The following is a 19,784-nucleotide window of genomic DNA, read 5'->3' on the forward strand; positions in this document are numbered from 1 at the left end:
TTACAAGAGTATGAGTGTTGTACAGCAACAACACCAGAAATTCCCCCAGAGAGACAGAGACAGAGAGCCACAGAGAGAGACAGTGAGAATGAGGTGAGCAGAAAGGAGGGAAGGGAGAAAGAATGAACGTGGGAGACTCTGACTCTTGGTGTTAGGCTTTCCCATTCCCTGGGGACGAAGAGAAGGTTTCTGGAGTTCTCTCGTGGCCCAGGGGCCCACTTCCAAACTCAGGTGGTTGTGAATCTGGCTAAGGCATAGCAGAGCGCAGTAAGTGTTGACTTACTGGTCCACTGGAGTTCTGCTTCCCCAGTTTAGCGACTCCAGTTTTTGTATGCGCACACCAGCTGATCTCTGCATTGTGTTTCATGGCAGGCCTCAGTGGAAGGCAGAGTAGACCAGTTTGCTTCTGCCATCTTCTGTGGAATTAGATCCAGCCCCACTAGAATTTTATATATCCATTCCTGCCCAAACCCTTTCTGAGTGACAAGTGTTTGGTCAGCCTGGTGAAGGGGACCGGGAAGTACTGCAAGCCCAAGAGTCTCCAAAGGCCCTGACTGGATGCACTGGCTTTCTCAGCGAGCAGTGTCAGGGCAGCCAGCTTTGCACAAGAGTCATGTGGAATACAGACAGTGTAGTGACTGGAGAGGAGAGCTGGAACAGTTTGTGTCAAATTCAAGCGTTCACATTTTTATCGCTTAGCGCTTAAGAACTTTAGTATTAGTTACTTTCAAGTTACTGAAAGGAGGAAAGTTTTATTTGTTGTTTGTTTGTTTCAGACCATCAGGAAAAGCACTGTAGAGTAGCTCAGTTTGTGGTGTCAGAAGTGCATGGCAGAAGCATTGTTCATGTCAGAGCAGATGGGAGATGGGGAACAGAAAGAACTCTGGGTAGGACCTAGAATCCAGTTATAAAATAGCACACCAGCCCTGTTGGGAGTGTTTCAGATTCAAAGCATGGCAGTATTGTGAAGCCATGGGTTGCCATTCCAGATCTCACAGTAGACAGCGTAAAACTGCCAAGTAGGTTTTGTATGAAAGAAGTGTGCCTAGTTTGATTTCAACATCCTCTAGAAATTAATTGAACTTCATTAAAATGTACAGAAAAAGAAAGCATTGGAAGGTGGAAATGAATTGTCAGCTCCTTGTTTGCAGTGAAAGTGAGATATGGACAAGAGATGCTATAACAGACTCTTTCTTTAAAAAACAATCTGTCAATATTTTTAAAGCTGTTTTAGAATCTTTGCAGTAAGGGTTGTGGATAATCCAATTATGTACTTCTTCATATGCCATTTTATAAATGTTATTCAATGAGTATGAGTTAAATTTAAAATCATTTAAAAGAGTTTTAAACTATGGTTTTTGACATAGGACTCAAGAATTTGTAATAATACTATACAAATATATACAAACAAGAATAATAATAACACACATAGACATATATACTTTTAAAAAATCCATCTCCTTGTTTCACAAATCAACACATTCAAGAGACGTGACTACTCTAGGACACAATGCTAGAAATAGAGTTTTGTCACCTGATATGCACCATATTGTTCTTATTCTCACCTACATTGTTGGTTTTCTTCCTCAATAACAAAAGCCGTAAGCATCACTTCTTAATTTCAGAGGTGAGGGAAAGGGTATCTGAAGTATCTGGAAGGAAAAACCATTAGTAGGAATTGTTTGAAGTTGCTAAGCAATACATGGGAGCTGTCCCATTTATTAAATGTATGCAGTTGTATTGTCCCCAGAAAAAGTTTAAGCCTTTTTCCTGTCCGCTGATTTAAAATGACAAAGAATAGGATTGGAGCACTAATTGTAGGAATGATGAAGTCCTCTAACTGTGCTCTCAGCCTCTCCTGGAGTCTCTCAAACTCAAGTCCCTAATCACAATTTGTAGACGTTAGCATGTCAAGTGCATCAAAGGAGTGCTTACCCCTCTACATTTCAAGGAAGTGGTGGAATTTGTAAGTGTTCCTGCATTATCTGAAGTGAGTGCTTCCCCTCCCCCTCTGTCTGAGGAAATGATACTGGGTATGAACTACCCATGCACGGGGAATGATGGGGTTCCATTGAGATAAAGCACTTCGCATAGCCACTGTCTCCAGTGTCTTGTTAGGTGATAAAGACAAGTGAGAGACTCCTTGACTTTAAACAGCCAGCAGCCTGTGAAAGTACACCATGAAGATTCACAAACCACAAGCAAGATAGCTAGTGAAAGGAATACACAAATGCTATAGATTTCATATACATCGATTATTCTTGGGAGGCCTTGAGAAAAACCTACCCACTGTGTTGCAGCAGCTAGAGAGAGGGTTAGGAAAGTACCAAGACAGAACCCATTTTTAAAGGTAAGTGCCTGGTGTCACTATCCTACACACACACACACACACACACACACAGAGAGAGAGAGAGAGAGAGAGAGAGAGAGAGAGAGAGAGAGAGAGAGAGAGAGAGACAGACAGACAGACAGACAGACAGACAGACAGACAGACAAATCTGGATCCAGCATGTAACATGTATACTCCCAGGTCTGCCCATGCTCCTTCCTGGGGTTGGCCCCTATTTCACTTCATTATTTTCCACACAAACATGAAAGTACATAGATAACTATAGATAACTGACAAATATAGTATTTACTTCCCGAGCTAAAATACTGCTGAATTTCTACATCAAAATTTTGGTGAGCATATATTCAGACTAAAGCTGAAAGATGTTACTTAAAAACAGAATGAAGCTGCAAGAGAGGAAAAACAGCATCACAGCAATGTAATGAGAAAATCTGGATTGGAGAGAAAGAATAGCTAAATATTATTTGTATTTTTTTTTAAATAAAAAAGGTTAGCAAAATGTAGATAAGCCAGTGTCTGCTTTCACTGAACTAATTTGACGGGCCATGTAACTGAACATTTCAAAGATGCACCATGGGCACTCTGAATGTGTGTTGCTTCAACAGAGTCATAAGGAACTAAATCTGTTCACCTGTCTACCAAAGAGACATGATTGCACCTCGCTAACCAATTTGTTTCCAAATGAACAAAATGCATTTTAAAAAACCTTCAATACCAACCCTCTTTTATTCATTAGAGTCTTCTTGTGCCTCGTTAATGTTAATGGTATAATCTAGCTCTGATTGAAGTGCACCTGAAGGCATTTAGTGCCTCATCACGACTGATGAGTTCCTAGTAATTCAGGCGTACCCACAGAGTGCTCACACATCCGGGGTTCCTGTTATTTCTGGGCATGTCTGTGTTGGCAGCGGTCCAGCTTCTGTGCTTTAGGGGCCCTACTCATCTTGTTTGACCTCACCTACGTGACTTGCCACTTTCCTAAACTGCTTTTAGGCCTAGTTTTGTGCAAACAAGGAGTGTGTGTGTGTGTGTGTGTGTGTGTGTGTGTGTGTGTGATTATGCCAAGGTTCCACACCCCTTGCCCCCAATCATCAGATTGAAGGCACATGCAGAATGTGTGAGTCAAATGCATTTTTGGAGAGTAAGGAGTCTGGTATAGCTAATGGGAACTAAGTGATAATATCAGTTCCGTTCGTTTCTATGTAATTGTTTTATAATACCTAATTTTCAAACGTTCTTCTTAAATCTTGACTTTATAATACAATTGCAGCTTTAAAAAATTGTTTTTGACAATCCTTACATGTTGTTTTAGGGCTTCTACTGTGATAAAACACTATGACTGAAAGCAGCTTAGGGAGGAAAAAATTTATTTCACCTTAGAGTTTATAAGTCCATCACTGAGGGAGGTCAGGGAAGGACCTCAAGGTAGAAACTGGAACAGAGGCCATAGCACAGTGGTTCTCAACCTGTGGGGTTACATTATGATTCACAGCAGTGGCAAAATTGCAGTCATGAAGTAGCAATGAAAATAATTTAATGGTTGCAGGTCACCACGTGAGGAGCTGCATTAAAGGGTCACAGCATTAGGAAGGTTGAGTAGAGGATTACTGCTCACCGGCTCACTTCTCATGGTTTGCTTAGCCTGCTTTCTTATAGCAAGTTCCATTGTCGCATGCCTTGGTCCTTGTCATGGCAAAGCCTTCTTTCTGTGGTCCAAGCACAAAAGTTTACTGACAATGATTAGTGTGCCCCCAAACTAGCAACTGTACCTTCCTCCTTCCAGATGTTTATAGCCGAAGCCTGCTCACCTCCAGACACCTCTGATGGACATTAGCTCACCTGGTGCTGTGTGTAATACTCTTGTGGTTCCAGGTTGGAGAGGTACTGGTTCCACTCATTGGAGTACATGCAGCACACCTGACCTTACCTTTTCTGTATGTGTGTCCCTTTCTTCATTTTCTTGCTTCCGCTAGTCAGAGTTCAAAGACCAACCTATGCTAGCCATGTTGCTAGTACACTCTCCCCTAGGGCCTGTGACCTCCTCAGATATGGGCTTTTGACCAGGTATACGGTATCAGGCATGAATTTATTTCCATGGAGTGGACCTTAAACCAAACTGGGAAGGAGTTGGTTAACCCCCAAACATTATGGACACTATCGCACCCAGGAACAATCTTGCCTGGAAGATTGGCATTGTAGCATGCAGGGTTCACAGCTTAGAAAGACCATTGGTGGATTTTTCTCCTCCAGCAGTTTACATAGAACTATCTGTCACTATAAATGACAACAGAAATAAATATTCCAGCTTAGTGATTTCTTTGTGTTCTTCATCCAGTGTTTCCAGAAGTAGGATTTTATCATATAGTTCTGGTGAGTAACCAAGGGCAATGGAAATACCATGTATTGGGTTGGGATCAATGGGTGCTTTCTACCCAGAAACTCATAGAAGAATATCTCACACCCAGCACTGGCTTTGGGGGCAACATTATGAACTCATACAGTATACCTCCATTGTCACGCAATAGTCAACTTTATTCAGAGCATCAGACAAATTTATACACTGGGGCTCAAACAAGGTCATATGAGAAAAGTTCACATGAGTTCAAACTGTATACAGTCTCAAGGGCAAGGCATGTTCACATGAGTTTATACATTCATAAGGACAACCCATGCTTTTAAGCATCATCTGAATAACAGGGAGATGATGGGCAATTGGAAGTGAACCCACTTCGATTCACTACAGCTGGGAGTGGCATGAAAGCACATCCCAAGAATCATTTTGTGCTTGGAGGGCTGAGGTCACAGGACTCTCATCCTATTCTATTGGATTTTCTCACAAATCACAGAATTCTCCCCACACAGCTTCATTCATGGACCATGTTCTCCTACTCACCTTTCCCCTATGAAAGTTACATAAATTCAGTCATTTTTCCCTAATGGAATACAGGACTAACTGTGGACATACCCACATCTCTCTTCAGCAAACTAAACCACACATTGGTCTCCCTTTTGTAATTTTTCTCAAACCTAATAGTTGATAATTGTATGCAAGAAACTGCTGGGATGATAAATTGTAAAAACATCTTGGTTGTGCTATCTGGCTGTGAAAGTGTTGTTCCTTTTTCACTCTGAGATTCAATTTGCTGGCTGCAGTTTGCGTAGCTTTGTTGACAGGGCTGTTTAGGATTTTCCAACTCACAAGCACGATTCCTCCTTCAGAGGTTATGGTTTTGCCCATAATTGAGAGCCCGCAGTGGTCACCAAAATCTTTGCATTCTGATGCTCAAACATCTCTCATGACTGTGCCGCTTTGGATGCGGTCCCTGTTCTCCAACCTGGCTGGCTCTCTGCTAGCACCCAAGTCTTCCACATGCAAGAATCACTAAAAAGTCAGGCCAGGACTGGAGAGAATTTTTACTACAGAGGGTTAGACCCCTTTCTCAGCAGCACTGTATTCTCTGATCCTTAAATGCCTTGGACTCAGATCTGCTTTCTCTACTTAGGGAGTCAAATCAGAGGTCAATTGCTAAGCATTCTTGTAAGCTGTCAGGAGAAGTAACACATTACACACAACTATGTGCCTAACAGAATTTTCCTCACATAGCATAGAAATGAGAAAGCAATGGAAAGAGATACTTAAAGAGTTAGAAGAAAGAAAATCAGAGACGCCAATGTTTATTGAGCCAGGTAACTAAGTTCATGCTTTCCAAGCTGTGACTTCCATCTCTTTAATATATTCCAGGTCAACAGTGGCTTACATTTAGAATTTTCATGGGAGGGAGGTGCCGGTATTGAACACAGAGCCCTGTGTGCATGCTAAGAATATTCTGCAGCACTGAGCTATAGCCCTGGCCTCAAAACTAGAAGAGAATGGAACGGTACTGTCTAGAAAAACCATCAGAGTGCATCTCCAACACTAAGGTAAGTGTTGCTGACAAAGCCTTTATTTACAAGTTCATATGTGTGTGCGTAGTGGGTTCTAATGTAAACGGCTTCTTCCCATAGGTTGTAATTTTTAAAAATCAGAAATTATAGGTACTGATTAATTGCGTTTATCCTCATACAAATTTTGTGAGGCAGGAATTCTTTCTGTCTCACAAAGAAAGCCAAGATTGGTTTAAAAATTTGTCTTTGGGCATACATCAAAAGCCTTGCCTGGCAAGTACAAGTGACCAAGTGCCAACAGCGCCCTGTGCCAAGCAATACAATTATAGCTACTGGTGTGCTGTACCATTTTTTGGTCTTGTTTTTAATAGGTAAGACTATAGACCCTTTGACAGCATATTGGGAAGTACTGACTTGCAGAGGCTCAAGTTTCTTTTCCTCCTCATATTGACTGGAATAAACTTTCATTCTCACACTCAAAGAGTTCCCACTTGCCTTTAGGATTGCTCTCTCAAATTAAATTCTTTTGGCTGCCTTCAAAACACGCACAGGTTTGGTGGTGTTTAACCTGCCTGAAGAGCAGCTGGTTTAGGATGGGCTGCAGTAGCTCGTGAGAAGAGATTGTGCTTCCTTCCCCATAGAAGAGCACAGGGGTGATTCCTGGTGAAAGCCTGCTGTAGCTGCTTCCTGGTCAGACACAAGGGACAGCACACTTTTTAAAAAGTGGTAGTAGTGAGGCCTTTAATCCCAGCAGTCCAGAGGCAGAGGCAGGAAGATCTCTGAGTTCAAGGCCAGCCTGGTTTACAGAATGTCTACTCATCTAGGAGAGCCAGGGATACAAAGAACTTCTGTCTCAAAAACAAAGAAACAAGCCCCGTGGTTGGGAGCTAAGCTCCATCTTGCATCACTGTCTGCATGGACACTGGCTGCATTAGGTTCGTTGTTCAGAGCCAGTTGCACGGTGTGATTACATGGCAGGATGACATGGCTTCCAGTTGGGGACTGAATCCTTAGCAACAAGTCCTTCTATCTCATCTGTTCCATGCAATGTCTCATGTAACACCCCCCCACACACAACAGACATTGCCAGTGTGCTCCTTTTTGGTGTCAAAAAGTATAACATCACAAAGTTCATAAACAGGATCCTCACATTCAAATGCTTGGCAACTTTTGAGAGGAATGGATATTCATGTGGTTGTGTAATCTATAGATTGTCTAAAGAAGTGTCAGAAAAATACATTGGATAAGTAGAGGAAGTTTTAAAGTGAGGCTATGGACGGCACACCTGGCTTTAGTGACTCCTGAGTAGTGGAAGTTTGGTTCTGTGGAGCAAAGCCTCACGTGAACTCACTCCTTATGACACACTGTGATACAGCCACACAACTGAGAGATTCATTCTAAAGGTCTGCGGGCAAATGAACAGTTAATGCAAATGTCAGTGTGTCTTGGCGGCCAAGAGCGAAACACATTATATATCAAAGGGAGCAAGAAAAAAGGAGAGTGTCTTTGTCTGGGATCCTGCTCTTGCTGGGGGTGGTTCTTGAGAGAGGCAGGTTAAATTAGGCTTCTCCCATCCACAAGCACATGTTTAACACACTCTTTTTTTTTTTTTCAGCCTTCTTCTTCTTCTTTTTTTTTTTTTGAAAAAGAAAGGAAACATTGCCATATGTGTCTAATCCCTTTGGGTCCTTCATGCTTACGGGCCTTTAGCTATGACTTTGCCTTCCGTTACAATTTAGCTCATAAAATTCTTCAGAAGAGGGACCATCTAAACACCAATGACGATTGTTGTTTAATTGCCCTATAAATGTTAAGGTTGTATTCAGAGATGATGACGACGACGATGAAGATGATGATGATGATGATGATGATGATGTATTTATCCAGAAAATACTTAAATGATGAACTGAGTACTTCTGAGTAAACTTTTCAGATACTAGTTTTTAGTCTCCCTAAAGGCCCTAATGAAACAGCCACAGTTCTTACTTCATACAGAGGAAACTGGAGATTAAAATGCTGTGGTGACTGGAGACTTCCGGACTTGTGCCCCAGCAGTACCGCTGTGCAGCTAGTGAGCCACAGTCTGAGCTTTCTGTCCTTCTTCATTCTTCAACTATCAGTTCAAACCTATCCCCTGCTCCATCTCATTTGGGGTACTTAGCGTGATGTCTCAAATTCTGTCAGTGTCATTTGCCCTTTGGAATGTCTACCCCATTGTAATTTGTCACTCCAACATTAGAGTAGTGCCCACCACCACCAGCACCATTGTCCCTTTCTGTACTTGTCCTGAAGGAACATGAATGAAGACAGGAGATTTCACTATAGCCCCGATGCTTTATTTGTAGTGTCTACAATGCTCACTTAATATAAAATGTAACTTGATCCTGCTCCTGTGGTTCAAGCTAATGCTAGTCTTGTGTGCGGAGCAGTGTTTCATAACTTGTTATGTGATTGATGGCTCCCACCTCCTTCTCCATCCTTTTTTAGGTAATAGGCATTGCAACATGGAAGGGAAAGAGTAATAATGCTCAAAATGAGGATGCATTAGCAGAGGGAATATAGGATTTGACTGGATGCTAATTATAGTGAACCCAGGAAAAAGCCTTATGGACTAATTTGACTATATGTTATTTGTCTTTCAAATCATACTAAAGTACTAAAAACATTTTCAGAATTTCAGATAAGAAGCTTTGACTTGTAATGAGAGATTTATTGTATAAATGGACAATGTTCAGGCCACATCTGACAACAGAGTTCTCACCCACAATTTCTAGAGCAGCCAGTCTGGTCTAGGAATCTAACATGCAGCCTCTGGAGCAGTCAGCTCAGACTGAACAGAATGTGGCCTATGGCTGACAGATCCCTTGCTCACACTCAGCACCAACAGGTAAAGCTAAACATTCTTCATAAACCCACGCTCTAGGTGCCCGCCTTGTTAGCCTGCAGCTTCTCCGCCCGCAGCTGCCGTCAGAGCACACCTGTCAGTACTTTCCTTAACCACAAAGGGTTCCCATGCCTCTGCTTGCTTGAGTTCATGCCAGATACAACCGGCAGGGCTAACAACTATTGCTGCAGTATATACTAAACCAACGCATAGCCTCTGTTTGTCCTCGTTTATATAGACGTTCATTATCTCCCCCCTTTTCAAAAGAAAAGGTTTCCTTTTGCTCTAATTTCTGGAAAATTACTTATCATATCTGCTCCTCACTTCCAGTGGTGTCCACAAGACATGTGTACAGGGCTGTTTATAGTTAACATCTAGATGGTTAGACTGCTATCTAGATGTATCTCTGTGGCCTTAAAACATCAGTGCCAGCACTTTAAAATACCTTTGCTTCCTGTTGCCTGTAACTGGCATAGTGACCTTTTTAGTATTATTAAAAACCAGAGACACAACCCAGTGATATTAAGGAAAGTTTTATTGTAAAGAGAACAGTGCCTGCAGTTTTACATGTTTCCAAGTCCACACAAACTCTCAGAGCAGAGACTTCCTTGTGTCTGTCGCACCGGCAGACAGATTACTCATAAACTGGGAGGGAAAATCGCTTCCTGCCAACTGTGGCAGAGGCGGGGGGCACTTTAATGTCTCAGCCTCTCTCCAGGTTCTTCTCCTAATCCACCAGGTAGTTGGTAATAATCTGGACAAGCTCAACCTTGATAGTGAAAAGCATCAATTAGTTATAGGTGTTCTTCATAATTAGAATTTGTACTTAAAAGTTACACCAAGACAAGGAGCAGGTGAGCAGAGGTGGGCAGATCTCTCGCTTGTAATGGCTGTCCACCAAGACAGTTTATGACTCCCAGAGCTGCTGGGCTACGAGAACCAAGGCAGCAAACTCAGCTGCCTAAGTGATGCTTACAACTTACTGCACTGACTTGCTGGTCAATTTGACCAGCTAAGTGCAAAGACATGACCAACATCTGCACAAGCAGAAAAAGAAAAAAAAAAACTAGTGAGAAGATCAGGACTTAGGTGGAAAATGGTGTTCCAATTTGTCAGAAAATGTGCTTAATTTCATTTTATTTGTGTATATAAAGCCTGGCTGATGCAGGTCAACAAATTGGTGGCTAAGAAGATTCCTGGTATATAGTAGATTAATACATTTTAAAACAAATCAAATATATTTAGGGTCTGTTTTTGAATTGTGTGATCAAGATGAATGATTTAAGGTACCCAAACCTCAATTTCCTTTCCATGTAAAGAGAAGTAACAACACTACATTTACAAAGTTAAATGCAGGGATAACCTTGAGGTGGGGAGATCAATGTGTGAAGCTTTAGCTGGACAAACATGAGGACCTGAGCTTAGTCTCTAGCACTCACCTTAAAAGCTAGACCTGGCCCAGTGCGGCATTGCATACTTTCACTCTCAGCACTCAGGAGATAGAGGCAGGCTAATCTCTGTGAGTTCAAGGCCATCCTGGTCATCAGAGTGACTTCCAGGCCAATCAGGGCTGTCACACTGAGAAATTCTGTCTTGCAAAGAAAACAACAAACAAACAAAACAAACAAAGCTAAGTTTGATGGCACACTATAGCAATCTCAGTGCTGAGGATGTACAGACCAGTGGATACTCCAGACTCACTGGCCAGACAGCCTTATTGAATCAGGGAGCCCTAAATATGCATATAGATGGGGATCGCATATAGATGGGATCGCGTCAGATCAAGTCCCTTTTCAGGGAGACAGAAAATGAAATGAAACAGTCCACAATGGGAAGAGTGAGTCATGCTGACCTCTTGTTGGCAATGGAAAAAAAGAGAGCATCCTGGGAAGGTTGGGCTGTTGAGAAGAATGCTTCTGATAGTAAAAAGAGAACAAGTGCTTAGGACTTGACACAAATGCGATGAGCCTGGCAAGCAAGCCACATGCTTTCGGAGAGAGCTCAGTGGTGAACTGAAGAGCTGGAGCCAGGAAAGGGCTGTGTGGCTGGACCAGCATCAATTCAAGGACATATGGGAGTGTTGCCCAGAGAACTGTGAAAAGAGAGTAGGAGAAAAAAAAAAAACTCCCACAGTATACACAGTACACAAAGGGTCCTTGTTTCTCATTTTTAAAAAAGTGGGATGCCCAGCTCGCTCACTGCTCAACATAGACAGATGAGATGAGGCTAGGCCTGGACAGTCTCACATTTAGCTAAACATGGCCCTACTTGTGCATCCCGGAGCACCTTAGACTTTTAGGTTCTGTCATGGTGAGGGAAAAGAAACATTTCACTGCATAATCACACACTAAAACCTAAAACACTAGGCCTCATAGTTTATGTTAACTTTCGAGTCGCTTTGGATGCTATTTGGCTATTCAGGGTGGAAAAGAACATTTCAAACCCACAACTCATAATGAATCATAACTTGATGCCTTCTAAACACTGAACAAGAAAACCATCATAACATAATGCAAGCGTGCCCTGACCAGCCCTGAGTCAGTAGGAAGCTAGTTGGAAGTTCACGTTGGAAAGAAATTTCTTCTTGCTTTAAAAAAGATACAGTGCTTCTGCTTCACTTTCTTTCCAGAGAAAAGAGAACTTCAGTTTGCAAACTTGAATTTTCAGAAAATCATATAAGAATGATTTTCTGTTGGGATGTGGTGTACTAATCCACATTTCTCCCTGGATTGTTGATCACATGTTTTCCATTTACAAGCCTTCTCTGAGAACCCCTGTCATCCATAACACGGGGAAATACAGCCCTGTTTGCTGTGTGCTCTTACACTGGTCACTGACTCTAAAGACCTCAAATTAAAAATTCTCCTTGGAATGAAATGAGGAAGAACAAATCTACACATACACTTCATTTCACAATCTACTTACCTATCAGGAGACCCACATTGTGGTATGGAAAATGAGAAGTTTTGTTTTACCTGATTGTAATTGATAATGTTAACAAAAAGTACACACACACACACACACACACACACACACACACACACACACAAAACAAAAAACAAAAACAACAAAAATGAGACATTTAAGCATTGACTTTTATCTAGAGTTGAACCAAAAATTTTATAACTGTGCTATTTTTTCCTGTGTCTGAACTACTAAAGAGCAAAGAACAGTTTGATTTTAAAGAAAAATGTATTTATTAAAACTTGTTATCTTTCAAAAATCATGTAAAATGTGTATTATATTCATGTATTCTTACTTGCTACAAAATCAAATAATATTTTAACATTACTAATTTAAACTTATTAACTTCAGTCCAAGATCTTCAAGTAAGGTGAAAGTACTCTCATCCATAGGAAACTTTTGAATTAAATATTACCACAGCTACTAACCAGAAAGTTACTTGAAATGTCAGGGAAGTGTTGGTGAGAGAGAATAGAAAAAGAAAATAGTAAAGAAAGTAGTAAAAGTAGAAAGTAGGAAAAAAAAAGTAGAAAAAGAAAGCAGTAAAAAGAAAGTAGAAAGTCACGAGCGTGGACTAGGCTAGCCAATGAAATTAGAGCTCCTTCTTATGAGATTGGCCACAAAGCCACCAAGGACCATTGTGTTCTGCAGATCAGTCACTGACCCAAAGTCCCAGGGGAAGAATGCCACCTTGTGCTTTGTTTGCTGCAGTGTGTGTTAGTCAGAGGCAGAAGAAAACGGACAAGGTACCATAGATTTCAGTGAGATCTTACATTAACTATGAAAAAGCTCAAAGCTCACTGTCTTTATCAAGCCAAATCAGAGTGGCCTCATTCTTCTATTCATTCTCAGGAGACTCTGGGACGAAAAGCCACTGAGCTAAGACCTGCAGGGTGCAGAAGGGGAGGGTCAGGTCAAGACGAAAGAAAAGCAAAAAGGCAGTAACTGTTCTATTGTCTGTATCTTATTTTTTAATATATTTTATTAATTTATTCATATTACATCTCAATTGCTATCCCATCCCTTGTATCCTCCCATTCCTCCCTCTCTCCCACTTCCCCTTACTCCCCTCCCCTATGACTGTGACTCAGTTGTCTGTATCTTATATCAAAGGATGCTGCAGAGAAACTGGAAATTTCTAGAACTGTTCTTAGAACTGCATCATTTGAGAAGTCATTTGCCAATCAAAGAAATCTCCCAGGATGAGGTAATTGAATAATAATTGAAGTAGCAATTCTACTGTGCAGTGCTGGGATCTCATCTTTTGGGTATATTCGGGTGCCCAGCGTTTCCCTCATAGCTCTTCAGCAGACGGGGAGGACAAATATCTCATTAAAATTTACAATGGTAAAATAGTGGGAATAATGTCAGAACACATTGAAAGAGAAGAGTAAAGAACCAACACTCCTAGGCAGTATAAACAATAGCTAATTTATTTTTTCACAGTATAAATTATCGTATGTAACTTTATACCTTATGTGAATACTAAATAAGTTTGGGTTATTTCCATTGATTGAACTATCATGTTTGACAGAAAATGTTAGTTCCTTGTAGAGATCCACTTGACAGTTGTAGGACACTTGGGAGAAGATGAAGCCCTCTGAAGTCAGAGCTTTATTTATGATTTTATTTTCCCAACCTAGTTGGAATGTCTATGAAGGATCTATTAATTTAAAAACCTTCACCCCAAAGGAATCTTGGTCTTACAGTCTCAGATAATCAAACCCTCCAAGATACCACTGAATAAAAAAAAATTTATTATATGCCCTTTCTTACTACATACTTGCAGACTTTATAACTATACCTAAAAAGGGTTCACTTGTGTCTGAGGAGAGGCTTCTAGCCTTGTTGGTTTTCAATTTAAAAAAGCAGAAGAAAAACTCATGCAGTCATTCAAGGGGTTTTAAAAGTAGCCTTGTAAACATCATGAAAACAGAAAGCTTCTATACAGAAAAGGAAACAATCAATTGAGTGAAGAAGCACACAGCATAGGTTAGATTCTTAGCCAGGTACACATCTGATAGAGTATCAATACCCAGAATATATAAAGATCTTAAAAAACAAAGATTCAAGAGACCAAAAAACAATTAAAAAGTGTGTGGGGGACTATGGACCTGGAGAGTTCTGAGAGAGAGAGAGAGAGAGAGAGAGAGAGAGACAGAGAGAGAGACAGAGAGACAGAGAGAGACAGAGACAGAGACAGAGACAGAGAGACAGAGACACAGACAGGGAGAGAGAGAGAGACACAGAGAGAGAGAGACAGAGAGAGACAGAGACAGAGAGAGAGAGACAGACAGACAGACAGACACAGAGAGACAGAGAGAGACAGAGAGACAGACACACAGAGAGAGGGAGAGAGAGAGAGAGAGAGAGAGAGAGAGAGAGAGAGAGAGAGAGAGAGAGAGAGAGAGAGAGAGGAAAAGAAAAGAAAAAAGAAAGAAAGAAAGAAAAAAGTGCCCAACATTCTTAGCAACTGTGGAAATGCAAATTAAAACTACTTTGAGATTTCATCTCACCACAATGAGAACAGTTAAGATCAAAAAAACAACTGAGGACAAATTCTGGGAACTGTGCAGGGAAAGAGGACGCCTCATCAAGTCTTTGTGGGATTGTAAACTAGCTACTCTGTAAATAAAGAATCCTCTAAAAGACAAATCAAAACAAGAATCCAGCCACAGGATTCAGCTGTGCCACTCCTTGGCATATGCTCTCAGGACTCAGCATCCTTCTCCACAGACGCTTGTTCAGCCTGTTTATTGCTGCCGAAATCAGCCTGAATGTCCGTCAGCTGACAAACGCATAATGAAAAGGCAGAATATATACACAGTGGAACTCTACGCACCTGCAAGGAAAAACAAAATCATGGGCTTTTCAGGTAAATGGTCAGAACCAGACACGATTTTACTGAGAGAGGTAACCCAGACCTAGGAAGACGAAGAGCACAACTTCTCCCTTATTTGTGGCTCTAATTTCTAAATGTGGATATATCACTTGTACTAACCACAGATGTCAAGACAGTACAAAGGGACTTCAGCAGGAGGGATGGGGACAGAGCTCTGGAGAGGGGGTAACAGACGAACACGGATGTTATCTAGGGAGAAGTGGGAAAAACAGAAGGGTTTGATTGGGAAGGGGGTGAGAAATTCAGTAATGACAAAGAGGGAAGATGGATACTTTTTTATATTATTAACAACAACAACAAAAAAATGTCTCTTTGTCATAGCAACCAAATGCAGTCCTAGGTTGAGTATGGCACATTTAATATACTATAAAAATACGTTATGAGTATTTAAGAAAATTTGTATATAGGTCTACACATCTATTAAATTCCTGGAGTATGAAAATGCTATGATAAAAACACAGGAAAATAATCTCATGTAATACGCCATTAGTTTTTTGAGAGTTTATCAAACGGTAATGTCAAATACAGTTTACAGTCAAACAGTTTTGCTCATGATTTCTTTTGAAATGTAGATATTCCTCAAAGCTCATCTTGATCTTTTTTAAAATAATTTTTTTAAATTTATTTTTAACTTATATATTCACTTTACATCCTGATCGTAGCCCTCTCCCTCCTCTCCTCCTGGTCTCTCCCTCTCACCTCCTTCCCACCACTCCCCTCCCTGTGTCCTCAGAAAATGGGAGCCCCCACCACCACCACCCCACGCCAGCACATCAAGTCGAATCAGGACTGAGCTCCTCTTTGTCCACTGAGATCAGGCAAGGCAGCCTGGTTAGGGCCAAGTGACAGAAAGCAAGCAACAGAGTCCATGTCATAGATGACACCAGCTCAACTTACTTAGGGACCCACCTGAAGATCAAGCTGCCCATTGGTGGTTACATATGTGCAGGGGGCCTAGGTCCAGTTCATGCATGCTCTTTGGTTGGTGCTTCCATCTCTGGAAGCCCCCATGGGTCATATTGATCCTTTAAAAGAAATTGAAATCTGAGGCCAATAGTAACAGAATATGAGCACAGACATGTGAGTGAAATGTTTTCTCTAAACTTAAAGGTGGGGATCCTGCACACTAATCTTTTGGGCTTTCTGACAGTAACGAAGTGGGAGGGAAGAGATTGAAAGAGAGAGTTGAAAGAGAGTCTGTAAGATGCTTTAACTCTGCCCTGAGCTTTGATTATGAATAATCTAAACAACACACCTGTGGAAGAAGACAGGGCAAAGTTCAGTGACCCTTATGATCATGGATCAAGAGACCTTAGAGGTTCCCTAAGAACCTGTAGACAATTACAAGAAAGCACACCCGAAGTGACGACTTAGAAAGTACAGCAAATTTTTGCCAATTGCAGAGAAAGAGGAGGAGGAGGAGGAGGAGGAGGAGGAGGAGGAGGAGGAGGGAAGGAGTGAGAGAGAAAGGAGGAGGGGGATGAGGAGGAGGGAGAAAGATCCTGCCATCTCCTTATTACAATGAACTCTGGCTCCAAACATTTGTTCTTTGATTCATATATGTAAAAATTTACCTGCAGGTTTTATCAACGTATACCAGGAGGGTTATAATTACTTTCAGACACACTGACGTGTGCCCTGTACCCTGGATCACATTTTTTGCCTGCTTCTTTGATTCGTGGGATGTTTTTTTTTACCAATATAACACCATTTGTTGTAAATCGTATTAGGTATGGTGCTTAGCCATCTTACATACTGTATACCTGTAGATAACTCCACCTCCCCAATGGTGCAGGAATTACCATCTCAGGTCTCACAGCTGAGGAAACTGAGGAATAGAATGATGAGACAGTTTGCCTAAGTCCACCCTAGCAATCACCAGGCTGCATTTAAATCACAAAACTCAAAAGTTCGGTGGCCAGAGTGCATGCCCAAAGTAGTCCCTATTCTCCACACTGTGGGGCCCACAAGGAGACTGTGCTACTGCATCTGAGCAGAGGGTCTAGATCCACATCATACACGGTCCTTGAATGAAGTTTCAGTCTCCATATTGTAGTGTAGTTCTCCTGTATTATGTGGCTAATATCCGCTTATGAGTGAGCATATACCATGTGTGTCTTTCTGAGTCTGGGTTACCTTACTCAGGATGCTCTTTTCTAGTTACATCCATTTGCCTGCAAATTTGAAATTTTCCTTGTTTTTAATAGCTGAGTAGTATTCCATTATGTAAATGTACCATAGTTTCTTTATCCATTCTTCAACTAAGGGACATCTGGATTTTTTCCAGACTCTGACTATTATGAACAAGGCTGCTATGAACACAGTTGAGCAAACGTCCTTGTTGTATGGTGGAGCATCTTTTGGGTATATTCCTAGGAGTGGTATGGCTGGGTCTGTTTTAAAAAATTGTTTTATTTTTGTACATATACATTTATATTATTACACATATATACAATAGATTACCTATGGCAAGAAGAACCATGACACAATCAGGAATTATATAAATGTTACATTCTTAGTGTTTTGGCTATTTGTATTTGACAGCCTTGAAGAAGACATTTTTTTTCCTATCTTGGCGCATCTAAAACTCTGAGTGTAAATCAGTCTCCATCACATATTGTCATTATCAACTTAGAACACCTGTCTAGACCTAAAAACATCTTAACTCCTAAGCAATTAAGCTTCAGTGTAAAACTAAGCTACCTGGTCTTCAACTTCCTCAGACTCGAGAAGGAGTAAACTTGATTATCTGAGTATGCTAGGAGTGCAGGTTAGTAGCTTTCCAAATGAAAAGATGACAGAGACAGATTTCTACCTGAATAGGCACACAAAACTATAACATTGGAAGATCTTCTCCAGCCTTCTGGCCCAATATATCTGACAGACATATTTGTGAGGCAGGAACTATTGAAGACTTGCTTACCCTATCTTGGCAGAGTTTGGCCATCACTCTGCCTGCATCCAAGCTTGCCCTTTTTTAAGGCAGAATTCTATCTGTGGTAAAAAAGAGGACTTTTTGCCCAGTGGCTTGTTTGCCACATTTGAAGCCATCTCCATAAGGAGGTTCTTTGATGCTCATCATGTTTTTGAGGTAGGCTGGGTGTTGCCAGGAGTTAACCTGTCTCATTGTCAATGAGTCTTTAAAGTAGTAAAAACATTTTAAAATGCCATATTCTGCATGTCTCTGGGGTTTTTGAAGACCTTGTCTTTCTATAGAGTCGTATCTGTCTGCTGCACCTAAGATGTATATTATTCTGATAAAAGTAGACTAGCAATTGCCATGACCATGATTTAATCTACTAACATTTAATTGTATAACTTCTTTCTCCTAAATAGCATGATAGCACATTCAAAGCATTAGAAGTAAACCTTGCATTATAATTGAGTTATATGGGTACAATAACTCATATTAAAGTAGAAAATACATACATATATATATTTGAATTCTATAGCACTGTCTCTAGAACTTATTTTTCATCTATATGCAAAATTCTTCTATACCAGTGAATTAAAAATATCTTGTGAGTGACAATTGAGGCATTAAGTTGAGGAGTAGATTCACTAATCTTCTTTTTGCTCTATCTTCCCTGTACATTTCTATCTCCCCCCCTTTCTTTTCAACCACTTTCTCCAAACAGGATGTCAATGTCCAGTATGCTGCAAAGAATTCATCCTGTCAGGTCTGACCTAATGTCAGTGTCTGGTTCTTTTGTTCTGAAAGCATATTATTTCTCACAAGCATTATACAGTCCTAAAATTATAGGTGTATAAAGTGTACGTGTTGCACAGATCAGTTAAGGCTGGATTTCTGCTCTTTATATGAGCAGGAAAAGAAGACATCTGTAAATCTTCATGATGCCATATGAAGAATGGCATCTAATAGTAATTCATAGGGGTTCTGTAGTCAACAAGAAGCATTGTCTATGCCTAGACATTCACGGTTCAGCCAGTCTCAGAGCTAGTCCGATATGGTGGGATTAGCAATATAAGTTACCTGTTCGTTCTGCAGTTTAAATTCTTCACATCCTGATTATAGCCCCCTCCCTCATTCCCCCCTGGTCCCCCTCCCTCTCTCATCCCCTCTCCCTTCCTCCCTTAGTATTCAGACAGGGGAGCCCTCTTGCCCTAATATCTGACCTCAGCCTGTCAAGTCCCATCTGTATTAGCTGTTATCTTTTCCTCTGTAGCCTAGCAAGGCCATCTTGCCAGGGGAAGTGATCTAAGTTTGATGGCCAGAGTGCATGCCAGAAATAGTTCCTACTCTCCAGACGTGGGATCCACAAGGAGACTGTGCTACTACATCCAAGTAGTGGGTCAAGGTCCACATCATACATGGTTCTTGGTTGATGTTTCTGACTCTGTTTTGTAGTGTAGTTATCCTGTATTGTGTGGCTAATGTCTGATTATGAGTGAGCATATACCATGCATGTCTTTCTGGGTCTGGGTTACCTCACTCAGGATAAACTTTTCCAGTTCCATCCATTTGCCTGAAATTTTCATGATTTCCTTGTTTTTAATAGCTTAATAGTATTCCATTGTGTAGATTACCACAGTTTCTTTATCCATTCTTCGGTTGAGGGACACCTAGGTTGTTTCCAGATTCTGGCTACTACAAATAAAGCTGCTATGAACATTGTTGAGCAAATATCCTTGTTGTATGGTGGAGCATTTTTTTGGGTATATTCCCAAGAGTGGTATGGCTGGGTCTTGAAGTATAATTATTCCTAATTTCCTGAGAAAGCACCAGATTGATTTCCAAAGTGGATGTACAAGTTTGCACTCCCACCAACAATGGAGGA

At 41.0% G+C, this 19,784-nt stretch overlaps 1 long non-coding RNA gene across 1 annotated transcript in view; it reads left to right on the forward strand.

Moving 5' to 3' along the window:
• LOC311608947 overlaps positions 1–19,784 on the forward strand; it is a 30,969-nt gene that overhangs the window by 3,473 nt on the left and 7,712 nt on the right. Inside the window, exon 2 of the long non-coding RNA XR_014783196.1 lies at positions 6,093–6,271. This is a non-coding gene — a long non-coding RNA (uncharacterized lncRNA). The remainder of the gene's footprint in view (positions 1–6,092; positions 6,272–19,784) is intronic.

The sequence above is a fragment of the Acomys minous genome (assembly GCF_964271855.1).
Source record: "Acomys minous genome assembly, chromosome: 11".
NCBI classification, from domain to species: Eukaryota; Metazoa; Chordata; class Mammalia; order Rodentia; family Muridae; genus Acomys; species Acomys minous.